The following is a 21,067-nucleotide window of genomic DNA, read 5'->3' on the forward strand; positions in this document are numbered from 1 at the left end:
GAGAGAGAGAGGGAAGGAGATAGAGTGGGGGGGAAGGAGAGAGTGAGAGAGAGGGGGGGAAGGAGAGAGAGAGAGAGGGGGGAAGGAGAGAGAGAGAGAGGGGGTGAATGAGAGAGAGAGAGAGAGGGAAGGAGGGAGAGAGAGAGAGAAGGAGAGAGGGAAGGGGAGGGAGAGAGAGAGGGAAGGAGAGAGAGAGAGAGAGGGGGAAGGAGAGAGAGAGAGGGGGAAGGAGAGAGAGAGGGGGAAGGAGAGAGAGAGGGGGGAAGGAGAGAGAGAGAGAGAGAGAGAGGGGGAAGGAGAGAGAGAGAGAGGGGGGAAGGAGAGAGAGAGAGGGGGAAGGAGAGAGAGAGAGGGAAGGAGAGAGAGAGAGAGGGGGGAAGGAGAGGAGAGAGAGAGGGGGAAGGAGGAGAGAGAGAGAGGGGGGAAGGAGAGAGAGAGGGGGGAAGGAGAGAGAGAGGGGGGGAAGGAGAGAGAGAGAGAGGGGGAAGGAGAGAGAGAGAGAGAGAGGGAAGGAAAGAGAGAGAGGGGGGAAGGAGAGAGAGAGAGAGAGAGGGGGGGAAGGAGAGAGAGAGAGAGAGAGGGGGGGAAGGAGAGAGAGAGCCGCCGCTCCTCCGGTCGATGTGTTGCGGGCCGATCCCTGATGAGTGCCCGATCCGCTGAGCCGGAGCCCCCGTGCGCGGCGTAGCGCCTCAGGCCCGGCCCGAGTCATCCGAGCTCAGCTCCCGCTGCGGCCCGCTGCCGCTGCTCCCCTGCTCGCTGTCTCTCGGGCTGCGTGGTTCTCTGTTTTCTCACGCAGCCGGCCAGAGAAAAGAAAAACAAAAGAGATGAAGAGAGACGTGACTGAGTGAACGATCTAATTTAAAGCAGCCTCTCCCCCGCTAAATGGTGAGAGCCGGAGGGAGATTTTGCGGGTGAAGAAGGGCGGCCGCCATTTTGTGAGGCACTAACCGCAGGCTGCAGGATTAGGCCCTGCCCACACATGCCATGAAATGCCCCCCCGTGATGCAGCGCGCTTCCCCCATAGGATTGGTCAACCATCATGTCACTCAACGCTAATGAGCGGTATGATTGGTCAACCATCATGTCACTCAACGCTAATGAGCGGTATGATTGGTCAACCGCTAATGAGCGGATTTTGTACATTTTTTGAACGTTTTTTGTATACTGTCCAAACAATTTTTGTCTGACCAAAAAGTAAATACACCTATGACACTCCCCTAATCATAAGCTTTCTTTTGATATAACATATGTGTGGGTACGCTCTATAACTTTTGAGTGATGCCCGGACATGCACACAGACAGACAGACAGACAGACACCACGATCCTTTTTTATTATATATATATATATAATAGAGATACAGGGTGTTATACAGGAGTCTCCGGAATCCTGACCGACATTCCCCCCTCAAACAAAACCACGAAAAACAGATTAACTGGTCATTTACCCCATTTGCTCTTTATAGGACATTATTGGCACTGGCTATATATAACAATCACTGCATTTCAATGTATTTTAGAATCTGTTAAGTTCATAGCAAAGGAAGACCATCTTGTCTGTGCTGACTCTTTGCTAGAGCAATCCAAACTATCCCAATACACGAGTCTGTTTCAAATATTTATCCAGTTTTTCCTGAAAAGATGCAATTGTCTCAACCTTAGTCGCTCCCTGTGGCAAAACAATCCAAGCTCCAACACCCCTTGGTGTAAAGAGGTTTCTCCCAATCTCTCTCCTCACTCTCAGTGGCAATTTAAAATTGACGATCCCTCATCAAAACTCTTCAGATTTTAAAAAAGTCTCCATTAAATCTCTTCGTAGCCTAATCTACTGCCATGGAAACTGTCCCAGGTCTGTCATCTCACCAGATCCATCTCAGGTCTCTCCTCATAACTGTAGCTTCCCATCTCTGGTACCATCCTGGTGAATCCACACGGTTTGCTTTTTAAGGCTTTAATATCCTTTTTTAAACTGCACTCAGTACGCCAATCATGGCATAACCAGAGCTCTATACAAAATATCCTTACCTCTTCACTCTCCTACTCAATCCCCCTTATTGAATGTGAAGCATTTTGAGATATTTCTGAGAGACACGATGAGGTGAAGTGTAAATGCGCATCAGTGGAATTAATTGCAGAATAAAGTGGTGTTTTGAATGAAATAATTTCTCTCTGGAGACAAACTTCAGGAGATCACAGTAAATATTTAGGACATTTTTCATCTTTGGTTACGTGGAGTGTTTTATCATCATTATAAAATATATATCAGTCCATCTGCAAACAGAAGCATATCTGATGGTCCTCTGTGTGAATATTCACTTAATTCTCACCATGTTCTATCCAGCAACTTGAAGTTTTCTGTCTGATGTACAAGCTCACAAGGATTTAATAGCAGCGTAGAACAGGCTGTAACAAGTCAGAATGTTTCAGCATCCTTGGGTTTGGAAGAGGATTAAGTTGAGTCTCTTTAGAATTGAGGTGGCTCCAGGACATAGCTGATCAGAAGATCGTGGGCTCGCGTTCCACTCCAGGGACTTGAGCATAAAATCCAGGCTGACACTCCCAGTGCAGTGCTGAGGGAGTGCTGCACTGTCAGAGGTGCCGTCTTTTGGATGAGACGTTCTGCCTTCTCAGGTGGACGTAAAAGATCCCATGGCACTCTTTGAAGAAGAGCAGGGGGGTTCTCCCCGGTGTCATGGCTAATATTTATCCCTCAATCAACATCACTAAAAAAGAACGGATAATCTGGTCATTATCACATTGGTGTTTGTGGGAGCTTGTTGGGTGCAAATTGGCTGCTGCGTTTTCTCCATTACAACAGTGACTACAATTCAGAAAAGTACTTCATTGGCTGTAAAGTGCTTTGGGACGTCCTAAGATCATGAAAGAAGCTATAGAAATAAATGTACCTATCTATCTATCTAGTCCCTGAAGTTCAGTCAACTCAATCCCCATTTGTCCTTCTATTTATTTTTTACTGGTTTGTTCTGTTTGAATTTTGTGGCTCTGGAAGTTTGGAAAAGGCTTTTTTTTAAACCGTCGCCTTACTGATGGATAACTCCTAATTTCGACACCGAGATCTGTGCATATCAGTAACTTGAAACAGATGGAATTAATGGGAAACAGGAGTTTGAACTTCATATGTGGACTGAGACACTGTGGACCATGAAGATAAAAAGCTTGGAGCCCACTGGTTTCAACTCACATGAAGAAGGGCTCCAGCTGCTCGTGTATACTCCACCATGAGGGTCTTCACCTTCACCTTCATTTCTTTCTTTCAGAGAGAAAAGGGAAAAAGAATAAAATAGGTGAAATAGCACTCTATTGACACAAAACTACTTCTAGAAATAAATTGTGGGTCTCTAGATTAGATCTGTGGATATCCCATTAATGGAAATTCAAACAGGGTTATTTAAATTTGACAATTCCCAAATCTTTCACCTTTGCAGAGAAGGAGACAATATTTCTGTTGTCGTCTGCTCGATTGGGGAAATTCGCAAGGTGAATGTTTGAAAAATGCTTCACTTTCCCGAATACTGTTGGCCGGTTTTACCCAGGACTCGTTACCCAGCTCCCCGAAACACATACAGAAAATGGTGTACGTACATTGCTGGGCAATCAGTGCCTGAAGAGAGAAAATTCCTTCCCAGGCCCCAAGCCGAGGCGCTGACCAACTGGATGGTGAATGGAGTGCGGAGACCAGAAGTGTCAAGGCTTCACATCCTTGAACTCACAATCCATTGACTCAGGTGAGTGCGACTAACTGAGCCAAGCTGACAATGCTGTCAACAAATGCCAAATACTAAAGTACACTCTTAATGCAGGATCCTGTAAATAGCACACAAATTACACACAGGAAGACACAAAAGAAACAGACGAGCAAGAACAAGCCAAGAGACTAAAGACTATTCTTAAAATGTCACAATTTTCTACAATAAAAGAATAATGCCTGTATTTTAATGACTATTATTACTCTGGTCATTAGCCGCTTCATTTCATACCTCTCTGTGCCACACTGTAGGACAATGCAGATGCCGATAAAACTGGAATTCAGGCCTGGGATGTGTTTGAATTGCCAATAGAGATACCTGTACATTAACCAGTCTTTCCCGCTTCCCCATTGCTCCCATGCCATAGGTTTTGAAATGCAAGATTTGTTAGGAAAAGGAAAAGGTCTTTAGGCTCAACAGGATGTCCCTTTTTCTAGGTTCAGCCCCATATCCCCAACTCTTCATTATATCCCTCAACCCCACCTACCCAACTTCTCAGCATAGCTCCCAATCCCTTCTCTCTTCAGGAACATGTCTAATTTCCTCAAACTCCTTTATACTGTCTGCTTCAGTGACCTTCCCTGAACTTGTTACCTTTTGGGAGAGAAACGCACCTTCTTCCTCCTAACTTCCTAATTTTTAACCTGTCCCCTGGTATTTGAACCTTTCAGTACAACAAACAATCTGGCCAATTCCCTTCATAATCTTAGGCTTCAGGTAATGTTCACTGAAGACTCCTCTTTTGCAAAGAAACGTTACTGCTTGTGTGGACACTGGGTGAGGACCGAATTAGACCTGGTTATGGTGCTCCATCGCCTGCCAATCAAGGCACTGACACATGCCCCATAGATTTCTAAAATTCAGGGTTGGGTCCCTTCGAGCTAACAATGAATTTGGGATGAATGAAAGCCAGCAGGAAATATCAACGAGAAGAAAATTGATAGGAGATCTGGAGAAGCTTATAAATCCACGATTTCTTGATAATATGGTACACTGTAGCATTCTGTACAATATGTTATTATTTTCTTTATCTGAATCATGGCATAATATTAATCAAATGAAACAGACTGTACGAGCAAATGGGTGTGTGATGGTGATAAGATTAAAACCTTGCATTAGCCACTGCAGGGTCAATAAAGGGAACAATTTTCTTGGAATATCAGACAGTGTTTATGAAACAACATATTGCTGACATTGAAAAGGGGCCATCTACCCTTGGAAATCATGACTGGTGGGAGGCAGTTTAAAACGTAGTGAACTTGAATTATGTTGTATGCGCAGTCACCCTCGCTATGCGAGCATGAATGAGAAGAAATAAAAAGCGGTGGATATGTTGAAACATACAAGATTCTGAGGGGGATTGACAGGGTAGATGCTGAGAGGTTGTTTCCCCTGGCTGGAGTGTCTAGAACTAGGGGGCATATTCTCAGGATAAGGGGCAGGCCATTTAAGACTGAGATGAGGAGGAATTTCTTCACTCAGAGGGTGGTGAATCTTTGGAATTCTCTGCCCCAGGGCTGTGGAGGCTCAGTCTTTGAGTATATTCAAGGCTGAGATCGATAGATTTTTGGACTCTAGGGGAATCGAGGGATATGGAGATCGGGCGGGAAAGTGGAGTTGAGGTCGATGATCAGCCGTGATCTTATTGAATGGCGGAGCAGGCTCGAGGGGCCGAATGGCCGACCCCTGCTCTTATTTCTTATGTTCTTATGGACATCCTGGGGAGTTAAAGGTTAATGATCAAACTTCCTTGTAGCTTGCAGTAACAGACTTTCCAAGATAAACAGGATGGATTTGAAGTGTCAGGAGAGGAAAGCCTGGCTCGTCTTCTGCTTTCAGTGCCCGAGTGTTATATACGGGAAATGCTTGTGCAAGGGAATAAGAGACAGTACTGACATCAGCCATGAGTGATTAAAGTACAACTTTAGTGGTGAGGGTAATGAACATAGGTAGAGGGATCCATTAACTATAGCGTAGAAAGATAATAGTTAATAAAGCCTGTTCTTCAAAGAGGTTAAGAACAGTTCGTCAGGAAGTCTTGTTTAAGGGAAGTATCTTTGAAGTAAACAACGAAACTGTTTACATGAATGGACTGTCTTCAAAGGATTCAGGAATAGAAACGTCACAAGGTTTTATCTGTGACATGTACCTTTGACATAGGCAAAATATATGATGTATAAAGGAGCATGGTTTTCAACAGATCTTCGGAGGGTTCAAAAGTTGGAGCTAGAAACCGAAAGCCAGTCCAGTTGAGCTGGTCACATACCTGGTATCAATTAAGTCTGTTGCGTATACTCCACCATCAAGCTTCTCGTGCTTAGTCAAAACGTGTTGTTGTGAAGCAGAGGAGGAAGGAGGTTGACTACTAACATAGAACAGACAATTGGATGTGGCCCAGTCTGACAAACTATCGCCCTTTCGGAGAGGAAGAAGAAAGCTGGAATGAGGAAAAATAACCAAGAAGATGAAATGATAAAGAGAAACATTAAGCAGGCTGACAGCTAACATCCACACTTCATTCCGTTATTGAAGATAAAACCCCAAACAGCTTTCTCAATATTTTTGGTAAAATCCCAGCAGAGGACATGCAGAGAGCATCAGTTAATTAAAAATGAATCTCTCTGGAAGACTGTAGCAGACAAGTACACAAGGCTTCCTCTGCACATATTCTGTGCAGCAGCTGTGCTAAGGGAGTCATATTATTAACCCCCTGCCGGCCCTCACTCTCATCCAAGGCCTTTGCCCCACTTGACATATTTTAGATCTTGCCTTCAAGCTGATGGTCTTCATTTTGAACCTTTTCCCTCTAATTTACTCCTCTCCTCTGCTGAAGGAGTGAAGTCACATCGAGAAATAATTCAGCAGGAGCCAATGGCCGCAAATTTCTATCATTTCACCAATAAAAGTTCACCAATATTTAGTCAATCTGAGTACAAGGAACCTTTAGGAACAGAAAAGGTCATTCGACTTGAGAAGTTCATTCACGTTTCATAGAATCATAGAAATTTATGGCACAGAAGGAGGCCATTGTTAGAAACATAGAAACATAGAAGATAGGAGCACGAGTAGGCCATTCGGCCCTTCGAGCCTGCTCCGCCATTCAATGAGATCATGGCTGATCATTCAAATTCAGTACCCTGTCCCTGCCTTCTCCCCATATCCCTTGATCCCCTTAGCCTTAAGAAATATATCCAACTCTTTCTTGAATATATTTAATGTATTAGCCTCCACCGCCCTCTGTGGTAGAGAATTCCACAGGTTCACCACTCTCTGGGTGAAGAAATTCCTCCTCATTTCAGTCCTAAATGGCTTACCCCTTATCCTTAGACTATGACCCCTGGTTCTGGACTCCCCGACCATCGGGAACATCCTTCCAGCATCTAGTCTGTCCAGGCCTGACAGAATTTTATAGGTTTCGATGAGATCCCCTCTCAATCTTCTAAACTCCAGTGAGTATAAGCCCAATCGACACAATCTCTCCTCATACGTCATTCCTGTCATCCCAGGTATCAGCCTGGTGAATCTTCGCTGCACTCCTTCCATGGCAAGAACGTCCTTCCTCAGATAAGGCGACCAAAACTGCACACAATACTCAAGGTGCGGTCTCACCAAGGCCCTGTACAACTGTAGCAAGACATCCTTGTTCCTGTACTCGAACCCTCTTGCTACGAAGGCCAACATACCATTTGCCTTCTTAACCGCCTGCTGCACCTGCATGCTTACCTTCAGTGACTGGTGCACAAGAACACCCAGGTCTCTTTGCACTTCCCCTTCTCCCAATCTATTGCCATTCAAATAATAATCTGCCTTCCTGTTTTTGCCACCAAAGTGGATAACCTCACATTTATCCACATTATAGTGCATTTGCCATGTTTCTGCCCAATCACCTAACCTGTCCAAATCGTACTGGAGTTTCATGACATCCTCCTCGCAGCATACCCTCCCACCCAGCTTTGTATCGTCTGCAAATTTGGAGATATTACATCCAATTCCCTCGTCCAGATCATTAATATATATTGTGAACAGCTGGGGTCCTAGGACCGATCCTTGCGGTACCCCACTAGTCACTGCCTGCCACTTGGAAAATGACCCGTTTATTCCAACTCTTTGCTTTCTGTCCGCCAACCAGTTCTCTATCCAAGTCAATACCTTGCCCCAGTCCCATGTGCCTTAATTTTGCACGCTAATCTCTTATGCGGGACCTTATTGAAAGCCTTCTGAAAGTCCAAATACACCACATCCACTGGTTCTCCCTTATCTATTTTACCAGTTACATCCTCAAAAAATTCCAGTAGATTAGTCAAGCATGATTTACCTTTTGTAAATCCATGTTGACTTTGTCCGAATCTGTCACTGCTTTCCAAGTGCTCTGCTATTACATCTTTTATAATGGACTCTAGCATTTTCCCCACTACCGATGTCAGGCTTACCGGTCTATAATTCCCTGCTTTTTCTCTGCCACCTTTTTTGAATAGTGGGGTAACATTAGCTACCCTCCAATCCATGGGTACTGTTCCAGAGTCTATTGAGTTCTGGAAGATGACCAGCAATGCATCTACTATTTCTAGGGCCACTTCCTTAAGTACCCTGGGATGTAGATTATCAGGCCCTGGGGATTTATCGGCCTTCAGTCCCATCAATTTTCCTAACACCATTTCCCTACAAATACTGATTTCTTTCAGTTCCACCCTTTCATCAGACCCTATGTTCCCCGGCATTTCTGGGAGGTTATTTGTGTCCTCCTTTGTGAAGACAGAACCAAAATATGTATTTAGTTGGTCAGCCATTTCTTTGTTCCCCATTATAAATTCCCCCGATTCTGACTGCAAGGGACCTACGCTTGACTTCACCAATCTTTTTCCCTTCACATATCTATAAAAGCTTTTACAGTCAGTTTTTATGTTCCCTGAAAGCTTACTCTCATATTCTATTTTCCCTTTCTTAATTAATCCCTTTGTCCTCCTTTGTTGAATCCTGAACTGCTCCCAATCCTCAGGATTATTGCTTTTTCTGGCCAATTTGTATGTCCTCTCCTTGGATCTTATGCTATCCCTAATTTCCCTTGTTACCCACGGTTGAGTCACCTTTTTTGTTTTATTTTTATGCCAAACTGGGATGAACAACTTCTGTAGTTCATCCATTCGGTCTTTGAATGTTTGCCATTGCCTATCCACCGTCACCCCTTTGAGTGCCATTCCCCAATCAATCCTACCCAACTCGCTCTTCAGACCATCGTAGTTTCCTTTATTTAAATTGAGGACCCTTGTTTCTGAGTCAACTACTTCATTCTCCATCTTAATGAAGAATTCGATCATATTATGATCGCTCCGACCCAAGGGGCCTCGTACAACAAGATTGCTAATTAATCCTTTCTCATTACATAATACCCAGTCTAAGATGGCCTGATCTCTGGTTGGTTCCTCGACATATTGATCCAGGAAACCATCCCGTAAACACTCCAGGAATTCCTCCTCCACAGTATTGTTACCAATTTGGTTAGCCCAATCTATATGTAGATTAAAGTCACCCATGATGACTACTGTGCCCTTATTGCACGCTTCTTTAATTTCCATTTTAATGCTATCCCCAACCTCCGCCTTACTGTTTGGAGGTCTATATAATACTCCCACTAATGTTTTTTTCCCCTTAGTATTTCTCAATTCTACCCGTACAGATTCCACATCATCAGAGCTAATATCCTTCATTACAATTGTGTTAATCCCTTCTTTAACCAGTAATGCTACCCCACCTCCCTTTCCTTTTTGCCTATCTTTCCTGAATATCGAATACCCCTGGATGTTGAGTTCCCAGTCTTGGCCATCCTTGAGCCACGTTTCCGTAATCCCAACCAAATCATATTCGTTTACCTCTATTTGTGCAGCCAATTCATCCACCTTATTACAATTGCTCCTCGCATTAAGACACAAAGCCTTCAGGCTTGTTTTTTTAAAGCTCTTAGATCTATTAGAATTATTATTTACTGTGGCCATGTTTGATTTAAACCGTTGATTTCTCTGACTGCCACTTTTGTTTTTCTCCTTCCTATCTTTTGCTTTTATTCTTGTTTCCCTTTCCTCTGTCTCCCTGCTCAGGTTCCCAACCCCCTTCCATTTTAGTTTAAACCCTCCCCCACAGCACTAGCAAACACTCCCCCTCGGACATCGGTTCCAGCCCTGCCCAGGTGCAGACCGTCCGGTTTGAACTGGTCCCACCTCCCCCAGAACCGGTTCCAATGTCCCAGGAACTTGAATCCCTCCCCCTGGCACCATTCCTCTAGCCACGTATTCATCTGAAGTATCCTTCTATTTCTACTCTGACTAGCATGTGGCACTGGTAGCAATCCTGAGATTACTACCTTTGAGGTCCTGTTTTTTAATTTACCTCCTAACTCCCTATATTCCGCTTTTAGGACCTCATCCTGCTTTTTACCTACATCGTTGATGCCTATATGCACCACGACAACTGGCTGTTCACCCTCCCCTTCCAAGATGTTCTGCAGCCGCTTGGAGACATCCTTGACCCTTGCACCAGGGAGGCAACACACCATCCTGGAGTCTCGTTTGCGGCCGCAGAAACGCCTATCTATTCCCCTTACAATTGAATCCCCTATTACTATAGCTCTACCACTCTTTTTCCTCCCATTCTGTGCAGCAGAGCCACCCCTGGTGCCAGGAAGTTGGCTGCTGCTGCCTTCCTCTGATAAGCCATCCCCCCCAACAGTACTCAAAGTGGTGTATCTGTTGGAGAGGGGGATGGCCACAGGGGACCCCTGCACTACCTGCCTGCACCTAGTACTCTGCCTGTTGGTCACCCGTTCCCTTTCTTCCTGTCCAACCTCTACCTGTGGTGTGTCCAACTCCATAAACGTGCTATTCACGATGTCCCGAGCATCGTGAACGCTCCAGTATGCATCCAATCGCAGCTCCAGCGCTGCAATGCGGTCTGTCAGTAGCTGCAGCTGGGTGCACTTCCTGCACACGTAGTTGTCAGGGACACAGGAAGTGTCCCTGAGTTCCCACATATCGCAGGAGGAGCAGATCACGGGGCCGGGCTGTCCTGCCATGATTTACCCTTTAATTAATTGAGTTTAAATTAAATCAATCAATCCCACTAATTACACTACAGTTAAATAGTTTTACTAACAGTCCCCGCTACACCAGAGAGACCTTAGAAACTATAAACCAGAGTTAAAGTTTAAAAAAGAGAGAAATACTCACCAACCAATCACTTACCTGCTTCCTGCTGACGTCACACTTTGATTACTTTTTACCTCTCTCCCCTGCTGCTGAATTGGTCGGGCCTCGCTGCTGCCGCCACTTTTAAGCTCTGCCGATGCTGCTCTCTCCCAGGTCCAGGTCCAGGCTCTGTGGTCGGGCCTCGCTGCTGCCGCCACTTTTAAGCTCTGCCGATGCTGCTCTCTCCCAGGTCCAGGTCCAGGCTCTGTGGTTGGGCCTCGCTGCTGCCGCCGCTTTTTAGCCGATTGGGCCTCCTGTGGCTTGCACCTGATTAGTCTGGTTATGGTTATGGTGTTTACCTGCTAACCTGTCATTGCTTGTAAACTCTTGAGGTTAGTCAGAGGACAGTAAATGTCTGGTCCATTTCAGGCTCCAGGATAATGAGTGCTTTTCCTTCTCTTTTCTTTTGATCGTTTTGCCTTGGTAACAAAATTTGACTTGTGTGGAAAGGCTGTGCTTTAATCTCTTGTCAAATTCTTCAACTTCTTTCACTGGAGGTCTAGCGGGGAAATCTAATTTCGGGTCAACTCATCATTCCTTTTCAATTCAATATTCCTTTCTCTGGAAGGACAAGGCCGGTGAATTCACTCGATCGCGCACCTTAAAACTCTCCCACTCCCTTTCATACATGCACTGAAGTAACGTCACCCAGTCCCACAGCAAATTCAAGCCCAGAGAATATCACTTAGTCACATCCTACAACCATGAAGAAGACACAATGCACGAAAGTTCCTGGCAGTTCAAAATGCACTCTCTCAATCGCTTGGACCCTGAACAGCGTTACAAAGGGTCATGGCTGAAATTCAATATTCTGTTGACTTTGGACCAAAACCAGTGAATTCAAACTAATATAGAATCATTGAATGATACACCACAGCAGGAGGCCATTTGGCCCATTGTGCCTGTGCCGGCTCTTTGAGCGAGCTCTCCAATTGGTCCCACTCACCTGCTCTTTCCCCAGAGCCCTGCAAATTTTTCCTTTTTAAGTATTTATCCAATTCCCTTTTCACAGTCACTATTGAATCTGCTTCCACCGCCCTTTCAGGCAGCGCGTTCCAGATCACAACAACTCGCTGTAAAAACATTCTCCTCACCTCCCCTGTGGTTCTTTTGCCGATTATCTTCAATCTGTGTCCTCTGGTTACCGACCCTCCTGCCACTGGAAACAGTTTCTCCTTATTTACTCCATCAAAACCCTTCAAGATTTTAAACACCTCTATTAAATCTCCCCTTAACCTTCTCTGCTCTAAGGAGAACAATCCCAGTTTCTCTTGTCTCTCCATATGACTGAAGTCCCTCATCCCTGGTACCATTTTAATAAATCTCCTCCACACCCTCTCCAAGGCCTTGACATCCTTCTTAAAGTGTGGTGCCCAGAATTGGACACAATACTCCAGCTGAGGCCTAACCAGTGTTAATGAGGATTTAACATATCTTCCTTGCTTTTGTAGTCTATGCCTCTGTTTACAAAGCCCAGTATTCCGTACACCTTTTTAAAAGCCTTTAAAAATCATTAGTGATTATAATGCTGATCTGTCAGCTTGGCTCAGTTAGTAGCACTCTCCACTCTAAGTCAGAAGGACATGGATTCAAGCCCCAAAACAGAACTTGAGTCCATACTCTGGGCAGACACACCTGTGCAGTGTTGGGAGGTGCTGTTGTTTAGATGAGATGTCAAATCACTTTTGCCTGTTAACGATCCCATGGTATTACTGATAGAGAAGCAGGGAGTTGTCCCACTGTCCTGGCCAATATTCAGCCCTCATCTAACAGCATCAAAAATAGCTTAACTGGTCATTCCTCTCATTGCTGTTGTGGGATCGTCCTGTGTACAAAATGGCTGCTACATTTGTCTACATAACGGTCACTGCACTTCAAAGTAACTGTGTATGTAAAGCACTTTGAAGTGTTTCAGATATGATAAGGTGCTAAATAAATGCAGGTCCTGTCCATTAAAAGTTGTTCATCTGGACTGTAATCAATGGTCGGAACCCTGGCTGATTTTCCTTCTAATTAGCCGGTTGAATGGTGGGGCCGGTGGGGGGAGGGGCCGGGGGGAGGGGCGTTGGAAATGGTACGGCTAACTGCACCAACCCAAATGCCACCCTGGTCCAGGTCAGTGGGCACTGCACAGACCGAGACCCTTCCCTGTAGCTGATATCTCGAGAAGGTGGTGCATTCATTTACTGAGCCTTCAGGGCAAAGCTCGCTCGGCTTTTAGTTTAAACCATTCATTTCTTATATTTTGTTTCCACTAAATGACAAACACAGACTCAATGTAGAATGAAATATTCATGCAGCCTCCTCTCCCTTCCACTCAGGTCATGCAGTGATTTGTGCAGATGCAGTTAGATGCAGAAATCTCCATTGCGGCCTGTCGATAATTCAGCCTTTTACTGTCTCACTGTAGCAGGGTCAATAAAACAGTAACTGGGGACAGCTTCCAAGGGCCTGGATCTAGCTGTTATAGTAAAAACCAGTAATTGCATAGGAACCACCAGTTAATCCCTCTGGGTGATATTAAAAAGATTTAGTAATGTGGTAAAGTGATTCAGGGGCACAGCCAGATTTAACCCTTTCAGGACCTGTTTCTCAATTTCTTTCGAGAATGCTTGAAGGGTTAAAGCCTGCGCAGAAGGCCGAGGAGAGAAGACGGGATAAATGAAGAAACTTTTGGTGATCGTGTAACCAGGGCGATGTCAGATCACCCGCCCGTTATAAGCTCCGCCCGATTTTCGTTTCCACAATGGGAATCGGACGAGGTCCCTAACGACCGCCCAATCCGACATTGCCCTCTTTACACGATTGCCAAAAGATACTATTGCCCCCGTTTTCTAAAACTTGCAGCTTGTAAAGGAAAGGGAAGATTGAGGGAGGTGAAGAGTTCCATAATTTTGAGGACTTGGGAAAGAATGAGTTGGAGACGGTGCAATGGGTCTTGATCTCAGCTCAGGGAGGAATTGTCTTTCTGTGTCACAGGAGATCCTACAATGCACTTGTCTTCTGTGATTTAATATACACAGGGAGGAACCTTGAACGCGATTGTTTACCGACATGTTGTGTTTATTTTTCTTCTTTCTTGCTCTCTTTCTCTCTTTTTTTGACACTGCTCTGGTCAGTGCTTCTCTGACCTCCTCGCTTGTCCCTCCCCTGCTACAAACACACAGTCCTACACAGAGAAATATAAACCATTTGAAGACTGGATGAGATCATCGGTCCATTTCTTCCCTCCTAATGTCCTGCACTTATATCCTATAAATAGACTATGCTCTTAGTAAAGTAAATATTCTTTACATCCAGCCTGCACCCGCCTCCTCCGCCTCCTCCGCCTCCTCCGCCTACACCATGGAACTTTACATCCAGCCTGCATCCACCTCCTCCGCCTCCTCCGCCTCCTCCGCCTACACCATGGACCTTTACATCCAGCCTGCATCCACCTCCTCCGCCTACACCATGGACCTTTACATCCAGCCTGCATCCACCTCCTCCGCCTACACCATGGACCTTTACATCCAGCCTGCACCCACCTCCTCCGCCTACACTATGGACCTTTACATCCAGCCTGCATCCACCTCCTCCGCCTACACCATGGACCTTTACATCCAGCCTGCACCCACCTCCTCCGCCTACACCATGGACCTTTACCTCCAGCCTGCATCCACCTCCTCCGCCTACACCATGGACCTTTACATCCAGCCTGCATCCACCTCCTCCGCCTACACCATGGACCTTTACATCCAGCCTGCATCCACCTCCTCCGCCTACACCATGGACCTTTACATCCAGCCTGCATCCACCTCCTCCGCCTACACCATGGACCTTTACATCCAGCCTGCATCCACCTCCTCCGCCTACACTATGGACCTTTACATCCAGCCTGCATCCACCTCCTCCGCCTACACCATGGACCTTTACATCCAGCCTGCATCCACCTCCTCCGCCTACACCATGGACCTTTACATCCAGCCTGCATCCACCTCCTCCGCCTACACCATGGACCTTTACATCCAGCCTGCATCCACCTCCTCCGCCTACACTATGGTCCTTTACATCCAGCCTGCATCCACCTCCTCCGCCTACACTATGGACCTTTACATCCAGCCTGCACCCACCTCCTCCGCCTACACCATGGACCTTTACATCCAGCCTGCATCCACCTCCTCCGCCTACACCATGGACCTTTACATCCAGCCTGCATCCACCTCCTCCGCCTACACCATGGACCTTTACATCCAGCCTGCACCCACCTCCTCCGCCTACACTATGGACCTTTACATCCAGCCTGCATCCACCTCCTCCGCCTACACCATGGACCTTTACATCCAGCCTGCACCCACCTCCTCCGCCTACACCATGGACCTTTACATCCAGCCTGCATCCACCTCCTCCGCCTACACCATGGACCTTTACATCCAGCCTGCATCCACCTCCTCCGCCTACACCATGGACCTTTACATCCAGCCTGCATCCACCTCCTCCGCCTACACCATGGACCTTTACATCCAGCCTGCATCCACCTCCTCCGCCTACACCATGGACCTTTACATCCAGCCTGCATCCACCTCCTCCGCCTACACTATGGACCTTTACATCCAGCCTGCATCCACCTCCTCCGCCTACACCATGGACCTTTACATCCAGCCTGCATCCACCTCCTCCGCCTACACCATGGACCTTTACATCCAGCCTGCATCCACCTCCTCCGCCTACACCATGGACCTTTACATCCAGCCTGCATCCACCTCCTCCGCCTACACTATGGTCCTTTACATCCAGCCTGCATCCACCTCCTCCGCCTACACTATGGACCTTTACATCCAGCCTGCATCCACCTCCTCCGCCTACACCATGGACCTTTACATCCAGCCTGCACCCACCTCCTCTGCCTACACTATCGACCTTTACATCCAGCCTGCATCCACCTCCTCCGCCTACACCATGGACCTTTACATCCAGCCTGCATCCACCTCCTCCGCCTACACCATGGACCTTTAATTCTGTCGTCCTTTGCTAATTCAATCAGCCCGGTCTGATTCCCCTCTCACAGTTCTCTTCAATGGGAAGAGTGCTGGTTTTTTGGGTGTTATGTTTTATTCTGTAGCCCCCTTTTATTTTTATTAATCTTTTTGGCTCTTCTCTGTGCCTTTCCAGCTCAGCTACACCTTTGTACGGTGTGGGTTCCTGAACTGTACACGATACTCCAGGTGGGACCAGGTCAGAGCTGTATATAATCGCACAAGTACTGCCTTTGACCGACAACTCATTCCTCTTTGTATGTAACCTAACTTCCCATTACCTGTTGTGACAGCAGCGAGACATTGGGTTGATGTCTGGAGGGCTCCAGCCACGTGACTTAGATCCCTTTCCTGATGAAGCCTGGCCAGTGTTTTCCCATTAATTCTGCAATCACTCTGCCTTATCTCCAGGTGCATGACTTTACACTTTAGCTACATCTTCTAACTGTCTGCCACCTAAGTCCTCTGGGACCTTATTCCCATTCTCCAGCACATTCACCCCTCCTATTTTGGTGGCATCTGCAAACTTTGAGATGAAGTTACTGACACTCTCTTCCAGATGATTATATGAAAACATTGGAGTACTGGTCCCGACACAGATCCTTACGGGACCCCACTGTCACACCCCTTCACCCAGAAACCATCAAAGATGCAAGTTTGTGCATTCCACCTCAGAAACCGTGAAGCCAAACGTCAGTTGAAAGTAACCTGGTGTGGAGCAACACTGACGCATTGCGAGCACCCTATCTACTTAGGAGTCACCCTTGACCGATGCCTCACCTTCAAGAATCACATCGAGAAGACAAAGGCAAAAGTGAGCGTACGAAACAACATCCTGAATAAGCTCACTAACACAAGATGGGGAGCAAGCCCGAAAACATTGCGAACCAGTGCACTTGCTCTTTGCTATTCCACTGCCGAATACGCCTGCCCTGCATGGGAAAGGTCTACTCATGCCAAGAAGATGGATGCTGTTCTGAATGCAAGCTGCCGATTTATCACAGGTTGCTTAAATCCAACAAACACCAACAGCCTATATATCCTGGTGGGTATCGCTCCCCCTGATATAAGAACGGTAGCCAGCAAGAAAGAGCGACTCCGTCAAACATCAGATGAGAGGCACCCTCTGCATTGTCATACACCTACACCCAGCCGCCTAAAGTCAAGGAAGAGCTTCATGAACAGTGTTGTTCCATTACAATCAACCTCATCTGAAGCCCGCATCGCCTTGTGGAAAGACCGGCTCGCCAGTCTTGAACAACCCCCAGCGATGGAAATTTTACCTGATGAAAGCCTTCCCCCAGGAGCTAATTGCAACTGGGCAACCTGGAAGTGCCTTAACAGACTTAGGACCGGTGTAGGTTGCTCAAAGGTGTCACTAAGCAAATGGGGATATTCAACCAGCCCGACAACTTGTGAATGTGGAACTGAGGCACAGACTATGCAACATCTCCTGCAATGCCCATCGTTAGAGGAACCCTGCACTGTTGCAGATCTTGCCGAATTCAACAACAAGGCGCAAAAATGTGTCCAGTTCTGGCTGGGCTATGTATAGACTGTCCGTGGACACGATAAGAAGACCCAGAAACCATCCTGTTCACACAAACCCTCTGTTCTCTATCACCCACCACTATTCAATCCATCACATTGCCACCAATACCACATCTGCTAATTTTCTGACCTAATTGTCAGTGAGACGTCAAATTAAACTCCAAATTCTGCAACACACACACTGCTCCTTATAGTGACAGGAAAGGGCAGTAACTCCCTGTCTTGTAAACCTTGCCCATATTCCAAAAACAAATACAAAAAGAAACTCTTTAATTCCCCTGTGGCAGAAGTTTCAAGGATTTGTCTACCCTTCCCTGTTTTCCAGGCAGGCCTTCTTTACCCACTAGACTTCCTGTGACTCCTAGTTATACTGTCACTGCCGCACCTTCCACACTTTCCACCTGTAACATTTGCATATTGAATTATCATTGGCCCGCAGGCATCTGTAAGGAATACCTATTATATTCACGTGATCACATGCTGAGTTGTCATTGGCTTGCAGGCATCTGTAAGGACTACTATTGTTTTGAAGACCCAGGCTAGGGGTCCTGATGCCAGGCTTTTCCCCACGGGTGCTGCTATGAGTAAGATCACAGAGCTAATGCTTAATAAAAGAGTTAAACTGTAATACTCTGTTGTCCTGCAATTTATTATTTTTGTACAAAGTGTGCAAAACAAGACACCACCTTCTCCTCTTCCAACATTCTACATGGTTTTAAGTCCTGAGTGTGGTATCGCCAACCAATACTTCTTGATTTACCTCCTCTTAATGTAAACTAAATGGTACAGGAACAGAGAGACCTGGGGTGTATGTACACTAATCTTCGAAGGTGGCAGGACAGGTTGAGAAGGCTGTTAAAATGCATATGGGATCTTTGGCTTTATTGATAGAGGCACAGTGTATGACAGCAAGGAATTTATGCTAAACCTTTATAAAACACTAGTTAGGCCTCAGCTGGAGTATTGTGTCCGATTCTGGGCCCCGCACTTTAGGAAGGATGTCAAGGCCTTGGAGAGGGTGCAGGGGAGATTGACCAGAATGGTGCCAGGGATGAGGGACTTCAGTTATATGGAGGGACTGGAGAAGCTGGGGTTGTTCTCCTTAGAGCAGAGAAGGTTGAGCGGGGATTTATTAGAAGTGTTCCAAATTATGAAGTGTTTTGAGAGAGTAAATAAGGAGAAACGGTTTCCACTGGCAGGAGGGTCGGTAACCACAGGACACGGATTTAAGATGATTGGCAAAAGATCTGAGGGAAATTAGGAGAATTTTTTATGCAGTGAGTTGTTGTGATCTGGAATGCGCTGCCTGAAAGGGCGGTGGAAGCAGATTCAGTAACAACTTTCAAAATGGAATTGGATAAATACTTGAAAAGGGGAAATTTGCAGGGCTATGGGGAGAGAGCAGGGGGGAGTGGGGTTAATTGGAGAGCTCTTTCAAAGAGCCAGCACCGGCACGGTGGTCTGAATGACCTCCTTCTGTGTTGTATAATTCTATGGTTCTTTCACTCCTGTTCTTTGTAACCTCGGCAGAATCCTCTATGATGTACTTTGGCCTTTCACTCAACCTCCTAAATAATTAAATTGAATCATCTCAGGTACTGACTAAATCCTGAATCCACTGACATTTGTGAAATCAGCAATCAAATTTACAGGGAGTTGTTCAGTGATGTTCCCTTCAGCTTCTTGCCCCCACCTTCGCAAAGTGTCATTTGTTTCCTGAGAGTTTGGTAGCAATTGTCAGTGAGCTGGGAAGGAGAGAGAGAAAGAAGAAAGAAAGAAAGACACAGATGGAGCAAATAATGGCTGAGGTTACAAAGAACAGGAGTGAAAGAATCATAGAATTATACAACACAGAGGAGGTCATTCAGACCACCGTGCCGGTGCTGGCTCTTTGAAAGAGCTCTCCAATTAGTGCCACTCCCCCCTGCTCTCTCCACATAGCCCTGTCCAGTGGAGGGGGATGGGGGTATGGTGGGGGAGGGAAATTCACTACCCTGCATTTTCTTGTCATCTGCAAACTTACTGATCATACCTCCTACATTCATATCTAAATCATTAATGTACACTACAAACAGCAAAGGACCCAGCACCGATCCCTGCGGTACACCACTAGATACAGGCTTAGAAGTGATCTAACTGAAACATATAAAATTGACAGGGGAGATGCTGAAAGGCTGCTTCCCCTGGCTGGGGAGTACTGAGTCACACAGACCAGGAAGATCCCATGTTTAGTCTGCAATCCATGCTGATTAGGTTCCGCGATGACGATTAAGAACATAAGAAATAGGAGCAGGAGTAGGCCACACGGCCCCTCGAGCCTGCTCCGCCATTCAATAAGATCATGGCTGATCTTCTACCTCATCTCCACTTTGCCGCTCGATCCCCATACCCCTTGACCCCCTTAGTGTCCAAAAATCTATCGATCTCAGCCTTGAATATACTCAACAACTGAGCCTCCACAGCCCTTTGGGGTATTGGGGTAATTCCAAATATTAACAACCCTCTGAGTGAAGAAATTTCTCCTCATCTCAGTCCTAAATGGCCGACCCCTTATCCTGAGACTGTGCCCCCTAGTTCTAGACTCCCCAACCAGGGGAAGCAGCATGTCAGCATCTCCCCTGTCAATTTTATATGTTTCAGTTAGATCACCTCTAAGCCTGTGTCTAGTGGTGTACCGTAGGGATCGGTGCTGGGTCCTTTGCTGTTTGTAATGTACATTAATGATTTAGATATGAATGTAGGAGGTATGATCAGTAAGTTCGCAGATGACACGAAAATTGGTGGAGTGGTAAATAACGAGGAGGGAAGCCTCAGGCTACAGGACGATATAGATGGGATGGTCAGATGGGCAGAACAGTGGCAAATGGAATTTAACCCTAAAAGTGTGAGGTGATGCATTTTGGGCGGACTAACAAGGCAAGGGAATACACAATGAATGGTAGGGCCCTAGGAAGGACAGAGGATCAGAGGGACCTTGGTGTGCATGTACATAGATCCCTGAAGGCAGCAGGACAGATAGATAAGGTGGTTAAAAAGGCTAATGGAATACTTGCCTTCATTAGCCGAGGCATAGAATATAAGAGCAGGGAGGTTATGATGGAGCTGTACAAAACGCTAGTTAGGCCACAGCTGGAATACTGTGTGCAGTTCTGGTCGCCACACTATAGGAAGGATGTGATTGCATTGGAGAGGGTGCAGAGGAGATTCACCAGATGTTACCTGGGCTGGAGCACTTCAGCTATGAAGAAAGACTGGACAGGCTGGGGTTGTTTTCCTTAGAGCAGAGAAGGCTGAGGGGGGACCTGATTGAGGTGTACAAAATTATGAGGGGCATAGATAGGGTAGATAGAAAGAAACTTTTCCCCTTAGTAGAGGGGCCAATAACCAGGGGGCATAGTTTCAAGGTAAGGGACAGGAGGTTTAGAGGGGATTTGAGGAAAACCTTTTTCACCCAGAGGGTGGTTGGAATCTGGAACTCACTGCCTGAAAGGGTGGTAGAGG

General features: G+C 46.3%; 1 long non-coding RNA gene across 2 annotated transcripts in view; it reads right to left on the reverse strand.

Moving 5' to 3' along the window:
• Positions 1-1,315: 1,315 nt before the first annotated feature.
• Positions 1,316-21,067, reverse strand: part of LOC147096636 (uncharacterized) — a 49,246-nt gene continuing 29,494 nt past the window's right edge. Inside the window, exons 2-4 of one of the 2 annotated variants that reach the window (XR_015074526.1) lie at positions 6,032-6,202; positions 3,201-3,269; positions 1,316-2,721 (exon numbers count right to left, since the gene is read on the reverse strand). This is a non-coding gene — a long non-coding RNA (uncharacterized LOC147096636). Of the gene's footprint in view, positions 2,722-3,200; positions 3,270-6,031; positions 7,441-21,067 lie in introns of those variants that run through there. The other variant, XR_015074525.1, reaches the window with a different exon arrangement.

Source organism: Somniosus microcephalus, chromosome 34 (genome assembly GCF_052327205.1).
Source record: "Somniosus microcephalus isolate GS21.2 chromosome 34, FLI_Smic_1.0, whole genome shotgun sequence".
NCBI lineage: Eukaryota > Metazoa > Chordata > Chondrichthyes > Squaliformes > Somniosidae > Somniosus > Somniosus microcephalus.